This window comes from Myzus persicae, unplaced genomic scaffold, assembly GCF_001856785.1.
Source record: "Myzus persicae strain clone G006 unplaced genomic scaffold, MPER_G0061.0, whole genome shotgun sequence".
Taxonomy (NCBI): domain Eukaryota; kingdom Metazoa; phylum Arthropoda; class Insecta; order Hemiptera; family Aphididae; genus Myzus; species Myzus persicae.
In genome coordinates, this window is record NW_019104060.1 from 134,375 (window position 1) to 148,459 (window position 14,085).

At 33.9% G+C, this 14,085-nt stretch overlaps 1 long non-coding RNA gene across 1 annotated transcript in view; it reads left to right on the forward strand.

Moving 5' to 3' along the window:
* LOC111038205 overlaps nucleotides 1–13,865 on the forward strand; it is a 40,411-nt gene extending 26,546 nt beyond the window's left edge. The window contains exons 3-4 of the long non-coding RNA XR_002604951.1: nucleotides 8,111–8,338; nucleotides 10,497–13,865. This is a non-coding gene — a long non-coding RNA (uncharacterized LOC111038205). The remainder of the gene's footprint in view (nucleotides 1–8,110; nucleotides 8,339–10,496) is intronic.
* The last annotated feature ends 220 nt before the right edge of the window (nucleotides 13,866–14,085 follow it).

The following is a 14,085-nucleotide window of genomic DNA, read 5'->3' on the forward strand; positions in this document are numbered from 1 at the left end:
CTGCCGACACACTATTTTCGATTCACTCGGACTTGCGAAAGAGAAAAAAACGTTACAATGCGTTTCATACAGACGTTTTATCCTGCAGGAGGGTCGTATTGCACATGCCATATATGCACCTGGAAAACGGTAATTTTAAACATATCTTTTGTGCGTGCACAAGAATGTGCATGGCAAATTTCGCAACCCTATTTAATCGCTACACACGCGGCGTATGGCAAAAAAAATATCACTCTGTTGATTTTTACATTTATTTTTTTTCAGAGGCGGTTAATTAAAATCATATTTTTTCCTTTATTTTTTTATTGCCGCGCTATACGCCGGTGAATACGGCCGGCATTCTTGTGTAATCCCTTCGGGCAAGTCACCAACTCGTGTTTAATTCTATTCCGAACAATTCGTTTGATGTGCTTAACTTTTTCATAAAAGCTGGTTGACCGTTTTTATCTCGTAATTTTTTTTTCCTGAAAGTTTGTGAAACTATAAATTGTATATACTGCAAACTGCAGTATAGGTATATAATATATATATATATTGCTGCTGCGGTGAGTTCGGCATAGTTATAATATGTATGTATACATTATGTTCAGGCGGTTTTTTTTCCTCCGGTTAGCACGCACAGTGCTCAGCCGTCCTTCCAGAATTTCCCTAAAGTTAATTAAAATTTTATCCCGAAACGGGGCTTACACGTTACTAAACAACAATGAACTACGTGCATAATGTATTTATGTGCTGTGCCTCTGCGGTATCGAATCTATATCCCTTCGTCGGCAAAAAGCTTTTAATATTGAATTTTTATCGTCACGAAAACGTCCGACGAACTAGAATTATTATTATTATTATTATTATTATTACCATTATTTCTGGCTCGCTTCACTGCTGCACAATAATTTATCAAATGGGTACGAAGCAAACACATTCTGTTGCACGGTACATATACATAAGACACGCAGCCGGCTGCAGTCATCCCTATATACATGTATAAATATTTTGCAATGTGCGCGCGCGGGTCGAAGGTACATGGCCGTTATACTTGACCGCCATTTTTTGTCATCAGACGTTTGATTTATGGTCGTCACATATTAATAATATTATATTAAACATATATAGTTACATGACAAAAACGAAAATGTCCACCTCGGACCGCCGCTAGCGATGTTGAAGTGCGTTCAAATTAAATGTCACCGTGGCAAACGCCGCTTATAATATATCAAATTACCACTGTGTCATTTTCAAAACTAAAGTTGATCTTCAAATTAAATACCATTCGAAATCCCAACGGTTAATTTAGAAGCAAAACAAAATGTGTATAATATATTATGTACCTACCATTGTATTACAGTTGAACTTATTAAACAAAAGATACGAAAAAATGATACGCTATACGGTACACGACTAAACATAAACCCTTGTAATTTTTTACAAATTATTTGACATTTATTTTATACTACGTAATAATTATAAGTTGTCGCCTTCGTTATATTTAACAATCATAAATTCCAGATCATTAAATAGTTATTAACGATGGCCAGAGGTGGATATCGGACATTATTACTTACCTATTCGATAATTAACATAATTTATAATCTACAATTATTATAAGTCGCATTATCGGTTCTAGTGACATGGATAATATATGAGATTACGTTAAACGGTTATGATTCAAACATAACAATTTTTTTGGTGTGACGTAGAACGTTTTAAAAAAAATTATTTTAATGATACCAAATAGTGTTTAGTAACATTGCGTAGAATTAATAAATAACTCACTAATTCGTATGTCTCATATATATGCGATGCGAGCGTTGTGCGTATAATAGAGACGGAATTTACAATCAATTAGTTGGTGTAATGTACATTTTGTCGTTTTGGACTTTTCTTACAAAAAACTGTTTATCTATATTGTTATCGATTCACTATTTATAAGGATTTATGGCGCGCATCGAGGACACGTGTTAGGAATGTAGAAAAATGTTTACCATAAAATGTTGTTATTTTCTTGTAATCTGTATCAGCTGTTCGTTTGTCAGCGACTGGCTTTTAGCTGTACAGCTAGAATGTTGTATACATATTTATTATTTATTCTTAAAAACTATTTTCGGCGTTTCCGATACCGTTTTCCTTGTTTTTCCTACACACTTCCCTAAAGCGGAGTTCTTGTATACTCTCCGCTATCGTGTGCACATCATCAGTATAAAACCGAATATAATCCTATTGTGTTGCACAAACAATAGTCACCCGGAATAGTTGAGGGACCTAAACAGAAGAAGAAGACGAAGACGAATAATAATAATAATAATAATAATAATAGTAATAATAATAAAAAGGAGAAAAATACAATAAATATAAATCAAAGGGGATAAAAGCGGACGCGTGATACGTGACCGACGCCGCCAGCCATCCCTCTATATTCTATAATATAATCTTCTACCCGGCCGCTGTCGTCCCTCGTGCAACTCTAAATGTCTTTACAAAGTCTTACGATCAAAACGCACGTGGTAGGTATTCCCGTTGTGTTCGTGTGTCGTTTAATGCCGGTGTAAACAATACCTACGATAATAATATAATATATAAACTTGTATATGTATATACATACAGTCACCACCCTAGGGGAAACGCCTTTTGTTGTGATAATTTTTTCGCTCATACGCGCAGTCTCGTAGTGTGTTTTCAATCGTTTTACATTATTATTATATTTTCGAAATAGCACGCGCCCAACGTATTGTCGTATAGCTGTTTAGTAACGCGCGAAATTGTGTGTTATACAGTATTGTGACGTCCTATAACACAGTATTACATTAATATATTATTATATTATTACATACGATCTGCGTCGTGATTGTGTTAATCGCCGAAGCCGGTGATCGGTCGTCAAGGCATGAAGTCTTTCGAAAGCAACGCAGAAAAAAAATAACAATTAAAATATTACGGCCGAAATAGCCATAATAGTAATAAATAATACAACGACCAGCGTACCTATTATACCTAGTTGTAGTTGTTGCGCTGACTCGAAGAATGAGAATTCGATACGGGTTTTATTTCACCGAAAAAAGTGGCGTTAGAATAGATATCATAGGGCGTACCTATACACTCACAGAAAGAAAGCGTCGTTTGCCAATCATTATTGTATTGTTTTTCCGTCATCACGTTTCGTGAACAACGTGACCTGCTCTTTGAGTAGGTTCACGCAAATATTTCGCGTTTATAACCGCTTTAACCAAAGTCCTGGTTGCCTCTTTAAGTCTGCACCTCTTTAAAACCATATATATTATACTATTTGGTGGAACCCACACACTCACGTCTTCGTACATGTTTTATACGGGCCCATTCAAATGGGGGGGGGGGGCAATCAGGACAATATCTAGGTACCGCCTAAAAGAATTCTGATGGACTTGTGTGTCAGTCTGATAATATAATAGCTGGTACTTATATGATCAAGATTACTATCGGTGTTACACTCATAATTTGGGCCTAACATTGCTAAAATCGTCTTCCTTCATGAAAGTTCGATAAAACAGTTTTATATCGTTTCTATAATCAGGTAAATTATATAAACAGATTAACAGACAACGTTGTCAGCCGTTTTAAATGATAATAATGCCTATTGTCATTCATTATTGTCGTGGTGTCGAAACTAGAAGATTAATGATAAAAATGTACAAATTTCTTCGTAGAAATTCGTTACCTACTGCAAGTATCGACGCGACGAGGCAAACAGTGACTTTTGACTTTCATTCTGATTTTATAACACTGTGTCATGGTGACACCTAACATTTATTTTCCCTTGGTCCTGGAAAACTTTTGGATGTCTCTGAACTTGAACAAACGAATTTAACCATGCTGTGCATACGACGCCGACCAAATAGCATAATATGCTAATATTATTCAAACATTTACTAGGTACGTCGGTCTATTACACATTCGATCGCCTCAAAAATAATTATCTGCTGCACTTATTATATTATAAGATAGCTAGTCTTCGGTGGCCGGAATTCTTCGACTTTTTTTCCAAGAGGGAATCTTTTCTCTTTTCCCTTTTTTTTACCGACCAGGTGTTGGAGGGTATACCGCGTGTGTACTCGTACGCTGCTTTTATAAACACAAAAGGGGACACCCCCTCCGTGGCACAGCTGCGCCCGTTATAGAGAATCAGCCGGCCCGCAAAAATGTGTGTGAGAAACGAGGCTGCGACTAGCAGTACGCCCGAAATAATGTGTCTGTGATTTGTACAAAAAACAATTTAAAAAAAACGTACGTATACATTTTGTTCATCATATTATAATTTATAATACACAAAATACATGTGTGTTCGTGTGTTTCAAGCGAGTAGGATTATGAGAGATTTTTTATGTTTGATGTGTATATTATCTAAAATATCGTGGATGGTAATATTATAATAAGTACGCGTTTAGAACTAATTAACTAATTTTTAACTTGAATATTTTTTACAAGACTGGTCAAGTTAATTTGTATACCTTTACGATTATAACTATTATATTTTTTTAAATAAAATAACATAATATTAATTTAGATTGAATTTAAAAACAATAATATTATAAATCGTGTCTCATATATTTGTTGTAGGTTGGACGCTTTTCACATTTTTAGTCCAAATTTTTCGTTTCTTTTAACTATAGGTATTTAAAGTGAATCGATTATTAATTAATCATAATCTGCTTATTAAAAAATAAAAATAAAAATAAAAATATTCAAATATCGAAATTAATATTTCTCGCAACATTCTCAGTTTATGTACCAAATAATAAATACCTGATAATAGTATTAACTAATAACATTATTTTGATGATATAATAAATTTCAAATATCCAGACATTGAAACAAATATTATGACTAGAATAGCGTGATATGACAAACGTGTTTATGGAAATGGAAGATACGTATAACACGAAGGTTGCATGGTTATGGATTATGTTATGATTGCTTCACCACTGTATATACCTAAAACCACTTGCAAATCATCTTAATTACGTTTGAAAATTATCGTTGTGATATTATGTTAATATTATTTTTTTTTCATGTTATGCAATTCTCAAATAACTTGACTGGAAATTTCGTTTATAAAGTCACCGTTCACAGGTAATTTATTAAAACACGTTTCACGTTGTAACCATGCAATTTCTAATTTCGTATAAAATAGCAAAACAGTGATACACAATATAGAGTAATTTTCCAAACTTTTAATGTCGACCGGTAATTGAATTTTTAAACAAAAAAAAAGTTCACGGTGGCGTAAAGATTACGAGCCCCTTCGCGGGGGTAAATCGGTGGTCGGGGGTGTGTAGCTTCGACGGCGGGACAGGGCCGTTCAGGAACTCAAAGTTATTCGTTTCGAAATCGAGCGAAAGAGATTTAAGGCGACGGCGAGAACGGTGTTGTTTTCATTATTGCTAGTTTGCTAAGGGTGTTTATTTTTTAATTATTTTTGCCCCTGCGTTTAATTATTATGTTGGAGGGAAAAAAGAAAATTGAATTCAGTCATGCGTGTGCTGTACAAAAAAAAAACCACTCTAAAATTTTCGGTATATAAATATAATTTCTGATTGAACACGGCTGCTGAAATGAAAAAGCATTTATTGTTCCGATCGATAAATGTACGATTTGAATAATAATAATAGCAGTTATAATACCTCGTTGAAAAAAACTGACTTAGATGAACAATGCTGTAATAATATTACGTTTGATAGATTAAATAACCTATAAAATTAATAATGAATAAAATATAATATACATTTATTGTATTATAGTAATCGAAGGAATAAATAATGGGTTCAATTACGGACTACTACGGTATGTCGGTGGCAGCTGACTGTGTTCCATGCCAAAAAATTAGATAGAGTAGATTTTTTTATTTATATTATTACAAAATAATTTATACTAAGGGGTCGTGAGCGGTAAATCACTCACTGTCTTTGTCGTCGTCGTGCATACCTATAGTATTTCCAAAAGTCTAGTATTACTCTAAGTACATCCCAGTGGAAAATCAATAAACGTTAAAAGTGAGTTTTTTTAAACAATTTTAAAATAATTATTAAAACCAAAGTTGTTGGTATTCGAAATATTTATAACCGTTGGTGAAAATAATTATTTATTACTAAAGTATAAAAACAAATATGTAGGAATATGATGAACTAAAAACGAAAATTGAATAACTTTAAATTGTATTTGAAATTTTTACTAATAGGTAGATCTATTATTACGGATTATCATACACAAATAACACATATTTCATTAAATGTATACCTAATAATTAATCGCACACCCTAACTTGCTGTAATCTCCTGCTCTAACTCGGGCAATTCCTGATCAAATTTTATAATTTTTATTTTAAATCGTTTGACACAAATGATTATTTCAAAATGACCAAAAGTGTAAAAGAACGAAAGTAAAATTTCTCTGAATTTCGTCAAAGCATAATTTCCTTTAAATCTGGCACTATTGAAAAACCCGCATTTAAGTAGATATAATAATAATATATTGTATTCAATATTGATTTTCAAAAGAGATGCATAGGGCGGTACGTTCGACTTTTGTTGGGACAAACTGTACATTATGGTGCAGGCTCTACCATATTGATGAATATATTGTGAATGCATTTGGAGCAATCAAAGTGATCGTAAATATATACTCCCGACAGATGTTGTCGTGAGTTTAATCCGGGGTGAAACGTCGAATGCGCATGAATAATACGTGATTCTGAACAGTAGGTATATATATAATGGTATATGCCAGCATGACGGTATTAGGGATACGATATTATTGAAAGTATAATATTATACACGTAGACTGTAGACACTATATAGATATAGTGCCTACGTATATATATACATATAATAATGTATATAATGTGGTATAGAGATGGTAGCAATATTGTACGGTGTGGTATATTATTATGGTGTAATATAGTTGTATTAATAATATATTATAATATTGTATACATATATAATACCGCATAGTTATAATATCGACAGCCTGCAATCCCGGATATAATAATCCGCAGATTTGCGTATTTATTGAGTGCTCAGTTTTAGGCGTATAATTCGATAAAAACGAATTTCAAAACCGAATTATTTATTGTGCTGCAGTGCGTATAATACTATTAATAATACATATATTTAATATCGTGTGTGACCCGACTTCGACCGCGTTATATTACGGCCATTTTTTTTCCAATCTGTCGTTCGTTGTCCCACACACGAACTGTCTCCAGATCAAAATTATTTCGGTCAGTTTATTTATTACATTTATAAATGCACAATATTATATTAAATTATGCATTAATGTATTAAGCGTTTTATGATAATATAACGTGTGAATGAAAAAAAAATGGGTTGTAGGCATCATAGTATGTGTAAACATCGCTGTCAAATCAACAATAACATTTTAATAAAAATTGAAACGTATGTTTAGGAAAAAATCTTAATTACGTGTAAACTTTTCGAAGGTTAATCGAATAAAAACGTCATTGAAATAATAATAGTAATATATTATTTTCCGACTAATATAATTGAACGTTATGACGGCCGTGGCGTCGACGTGGGAGCGTCGACCGCTCAAAGACAAAACAGTGGCGCTGTGTTTATTAGGTATAGTAGTAGTAGTAGTGAAACACATGGTGTCGGGTAATTAAATGTGTGTGTACGAGTAAGTCAGATTAGACGACAATAGCGAAAAGCGGACGTCCACGATTATTATTATTATTATTATTATTATTGGCACCATGATGCATGTAAATTAGAATATCCGAATTTCGAAGCGACGACACTGCGGTCGATGGTTATGCGTGAGACACGTCGTATAATAATATTGCATTATTATAGTGAAACATTTTGACAAATTTATACATCTTAACTTCTATAATATTATTACATCAAACGGACACGACTGCAGCGCGATATCGCAACTTATTACATCATGAACGCGAATTTGATGATCGTTTTGACACAGTCAATTGACATTATAGTCTCCACAGATTTGTCTCCGAAAATTATTTTACTGTCGTATTACGTAATATGATATAGTGTCAGCTGATGAGCACACGTCCCACGTTGTATTAAAACATAGTTTTTTTTTTATTTTGTTTTTAATGTAGAAACGCGAATTTAAGAGAGGAAGCTCCGCGGGGAGGAGGCGTTTAAGTCTCGTTTTTGGCAGTACGACGTCGACCATACCGCAATAACCGACATAATATTTTATACATACCGTGTATACCGCCGTGCACGTATACCCAATAAAACATAGGTATCACGTAGACGAGGATGCTGGATGGACCCCGACTCAACGTGACCTCACAAAACACGACATTCGCATACACCTCGAGGTACATATTATATTATAATACATCATAAATTTTGGTACTGTTCGTCTGCAGTATACTTTATTATACCTAATATTATGTATGCGTATAACTATCGCGTCCGATCTAATTTACCTACCCTGTGTGTGTTATAAATATGTATTGCATATATTATATTGTATGTAATGCATAATATATATATATATGGGTGGGCGTGGGTGTGAGATGCTATGTGCATATACCGACGGCAGCGGTCACGTAACGCGTTATTCTCCGTTACACTATTATTAATATACACACACAGAGAGAGAGACAGAGTGAAACACACACACACACACACACACATTTATAGGTACATAATATGTATGTATATAAGTTTATTGTATAATAATATTATGTATACCTACCTACTGCAATCGTACAGCCGTTTCGCGTGCTCGACTTCGCAGAGTGTTGAATGTATTACGTACCCTATAACACGGTAACACACGCATTTGGTACATATTAAAACAACGTCCGTCTCGTGTGTGTTACGATATTTAATAATATGCGACCGAATATCTACATAATATTACTGCAAATATAGGTATACAGAGGCGGTTTTATATGGGTACTTGTGTACACCGGGGTTATGTAGTGCAGCAGTGTATATTAATGCGTAATAATAATAATAATATGTTAATCGCATTACATTATAATATTACGCTGTCGCGCTCGCCTTCACCTCGTTCCGCGTTTTACCGTTTCGTCTGCGAGCTTTTTATTTCGATTTTTTTTTTCTTTTTCGCACGTAGGTACTCACCTAAATGATAATATTATGTATATTGCGCAGGACTCTGTGACCCCGCGGGTACAGTCGCATTATTCGGAAGCCGCCCGAACGTTATTTATAATCGCTGCCGTGTGCCGCACGTGCCCAAATAATATAATTTATTATAATACCATATATTATTATACAGCAGTGTTACCTATGAGGATATAACGGTATAGGTATAGAGTATATAGTAGTAAACGATAACGCCGGTGCGTCGAGAAACGGAGAAAAATGACTCGATCGACGACGATCGTACACAATATGGCCTCCGTTGCTCGGACGTGGGATATGCATATACCTGTAGACGACCGGGTCGGTGGGGGCACTTGTACCTCCCCTCGAGGGATCGGGGCCAGCGTACATGGTTTTTTGTTTATTTTTCTGGTCATTAAATAATACTATCGATTATACTTTTCTCGTTTTCAATCAATAATGCATAATGGTTTTTTTTTCCGAGGGTGCTGCAGGATATATTATTATACTAGCAGGCGCTAGCGAGTGACAAACGTCTCCGTGAAACGACACGTATAATATACGATGCGCGCCTAAACTGTACTATTATATACTAAGTATTTGTTCTTTTTTTCTTGTTTTACGGCGAAAAGTCCCAAAAGTACGCTTTTGTATAGTCACTTAAGGGCGAATCGTGCTACAAAGAAGCGCGTATTATTTATAATATATTACATATACATAATATTATAATATACGCACCGTAAGCGTTTGATGACGATCTGTGGTGAGTTGCGGTTAACCATACGGTTACGAGACTTGTTAAATTTCCGATCGATAAATTGCCATCGAAAATGATTTCTGCAAAAACCAAAAATGGAACTAGTGGTGCTAAAACAATTATACTCGGTGAGCGTGAGAGTATCATGGTATATATTATTTACACTGCTGGAGAGGGTGGACTTAAGTGGGCGCTTGCATTGCCATTCCAATCTGATGCACTCGGTTAAACTATTAGTTCGCAGTTATTCGAGCAGATTATCAGGTAGTAATATTTCCCATCATAATTTCCAAGACTCATATAAAAAATAATATCACCCTGCAGGACATCGCGGTCGTTAAAAATCGAATCCCCTCTAAAAATAAATTTTTTTAATTAGGCCTGTGTGCAGGCGTAGGTATCTAATAATTTTACGCGAATATAATACATCTCGCCTGGCACGCGTAAGTTTGGTCTATATTTAGGACTAGTGATTAAGCGCTATGTGTTATGCACCACTCTCACCACCGCACCTAATTCGGTCACAAAAATATGATACGAACTGCACAATTTCTATTGCACCGTGTACATAGCATAATACGTATATTAATATGACCAATTTAACGTGTTTTTAAAACGTCATTTGTTTTGTGTTTCAGACGTGCGTGGATCGTGAAATCGTTTCGCATACCGGTCCTTATCATTCTTCGCCTTGTGTGCAATTTAAACAACTGGACGGAGAACTGATAAGGGCTGGTATGTCGATACTACTTCGTACAAGACCTGCTCAGCGACGACGACGACGACGGCGACGACTACTACTAAAACCGTATTTTGTGCAATATTAGCTAACTTTTGTTGTGGGGTGTCCTGCCTGATAGATGTGGATCTTTGACTTTCCTTTTTAATTTTCCAATATGCAACGCCACATTGACATTTGTATCAACAAGAAAATTATAAACGACTAAAATAATCTTGATTTTAATTATAAATACAAATTATAATTTGTATACTATTATCGAGATATTATACTCAATATTCAGATTTTATTATATATATTATATTATCTACGCATGTATTTAATACCAATACAACATTTTGATTTTGTTACATTACTATTTTATAGGGTTAATTTGTTTTTATATGGTTATAAACTTACATTGAACCACTCTATAATCTCAGTATTGTATAATGATTTTTTTTTTATGTATAAATACTAATCAATAGAAAATGAATTAAACTCATAAAATAGTTATATATATATAATATTAGATATTATACTGGAAAAAAAGATGGCAAGTCTATTTGAAGTGAACGTTTCTTTGAACTGTAGCCTATCAACCGTTTGGCTTGACTTCAAGGTTAATAATATTATGATGTATGACTGTGAAAAAAATGTTATACGTTTTTTTTGTTTTACTAAGAAATTACTTTTGCAATAATTGACATTCTCCGCCAACGACCGCCGCCAGACATCTATCCATCTATTATGACCAGGGTTAGGGACTTATTGTAATCACGTATCCATATTGACTATTGAATGGAGTAAGACATGGTAGAGTAATAATATACAAAGACTTTTATAATAGGTAGTTTGAGAGAATTCAAATACGAAAACGCTTTTTCCGCTTTAATAGGCTATAAATTAAAAACTACTTAGGTATGCGGTGTTTTGTTTGTTAATCGTGGGAAACGCTTAAAAATGAATTAAAAATGTATTTGATTCAAAAATATTTGTGCTTATAGGAATTCGTCTTAGTGTATAAAATGACATTTTTGGAGCATAACAATATATATGCACATATTTTTAAGTTTTCTAAAGTCCCGAACTCTGACCATGACGTACTGCATAATATTGGACATATTAACAGGATGACGAATGCGCTTACAAAATATGCGTTTCGTGGTCTTGGTGATGTTTAGTTTATCGCGTGAATTCTGCATAATTTCAAGATTCAAATATATCTTATAGTATTTAATTTTTTTAGTTTCGATTATGTTCAATTTTATTCCGTATTAAAAGTCTTATCGTGTAGACGCAAACCCATATTGAAAATGCAATACATTAAGACGTATAATACACGATCTATGAAGGCGTATTAATGGAGTTTTTAAAATGAGTTTATCATAAACAAATTTGTCAACATTCTTAGAAAAATCAAAATATATTTTAATTATAATCAAAAGTATTTACCATTTGGACCCATTTCGTTGTTGTTGTTGGTCGTTCCATAACATTTATCACGAAATTATTTAGAAAATTAAAACCCATTGACGTAAGTCGGTTATTACTGCGTCTAGACAAAATTAACAGCTAAATGGCGTCTAAATTATTACTACAATTCTTGTAAGAGGATAATGTTATAGAGAAAATCTGTTTTTATATATTTAGGTATTTTTTTTACCCACAATTTCGTAAAATTGGTAAACCTAATATTATGTTCTCCCGTACAAAATATTGTTTGAATTATCATTTTTTTTTAAACGAACGAGTAACTTCGATCTTTTCCTCCGTATCATCCACCCTAGCTCTATGTAGACGAAAAGCGATCGCACTGTTTTCTCTGCTCCTCCGTCAAAAATCCCGATACGATTTCGGTGGTTTAAAGTCCTCTTGATTTTATTCGACACATAATACTCTCGGTGTATGACGGTATAATATCAAACCTATCGGTTTAGTCACACTGCTCGGCCATGTGTGCACGAAAATAATAATATTTCATAGCATAACACATGGAGACTGTCGCGGTGCCGGTACACTGCACGATGTGCGCGTATTAAACATACTCACACACACACACACACACACACACACATAAATATATATATATATATATAGAGAGAGAGAGAGAGCATGGAGACCGACCATTTCGACAAACAAAACCGAATACATATGTACATACTCGTGTGTATATAATACTATCATATATATATATAGAGTGTGTATGCGAGTGTACGCCGCTACCCGATCGTTAACGATGGTCTCGGAATTCCATTAAAATAACGTGGACGCCACACGCCCCTGCAAGTGTATAATATAATATATATACTATGTCGGGTGTATATACAATAATAATAATCATAATAATATGTCCCTTATTACCACGACATTCCCATGCTTATATACATATATATACGCGCCGAAACGTTGTTGTAACTATGTGTAATGTGTATATATACCCGCAGAGGTTTTGCAGATGAACCCATGTCCCACCCATATACATATAATATCATATAGAATATAGAACACACACGTGCATGTATATATAATATATTATAGGCATATAGTTGTGGTATATATAATATGTGGTACTCGATATTAATTATTAGGCGTGACGCGGGTTCCTCGGGGACACGATATTGGCATTTGGCTCCATTACGCGTTACGTAATATCTTATATCTGGAAATGGGTACCATTAAAATTATGTATAGATACATCGCACATATTGCTATATTATAAATTCCTCGTGGAATTGGACGAGGACTGGTCAGTGGTCGCAGTGTTAGGGTGATATATCTCCATGTGAGCCGTTGAATTGTGAGCACGGACTGAGTTAGGCTCTTAGTCCGTGATTGTAAGATTGTGAGCCGGTCTGAAGCATGGAAGTTGTAGGATCCAGCGGGAAGGAAAATGAAACATATAATATTATTGTATTCATATTATAAAATGTACAAAAATTGTTCAGGTTTAACCGATTTCACCAGAAGTTCTACACACCTACACCTCGGGGCCATCACTATATATGTACCGATAATAAATATATCACTAGGCTTATTAATACATTTATGACAATCGTATAATTTTCGTATTCCTAAAATATAATATTATGTTTATTCACACTGTAATAATTCCATCACCTGTCTGTTGATAAAAGCGACAGCTTGTTAGTGGTTAAAATAAATAAGGATTGAGGTTATAGTCGTTAGATATCATTACTTATCAATGGGGCATTATAATGCACTATATGATCCTTAAAAACGGAGTTGACAAACATTAAAAAAGAGGGAAGTTACCTAAATATCAATACGCAAGAAAAATATAAAATAAGTTTCAAAGTTAAATTCATAATTAAATAATTCAAACTTCCTGTTCAAAACTGCTTATAAAATAATTTAAAAAAAATAAACTTATCAATTATCATATATAGAATAGATTTTAACACTATTTGCCGTTGATAAAAGTTCAGTTTTTAGTAGATTACTCTAAATTTTAAGATATATCTGAAAAAGTTCACTGTTAATGTAGA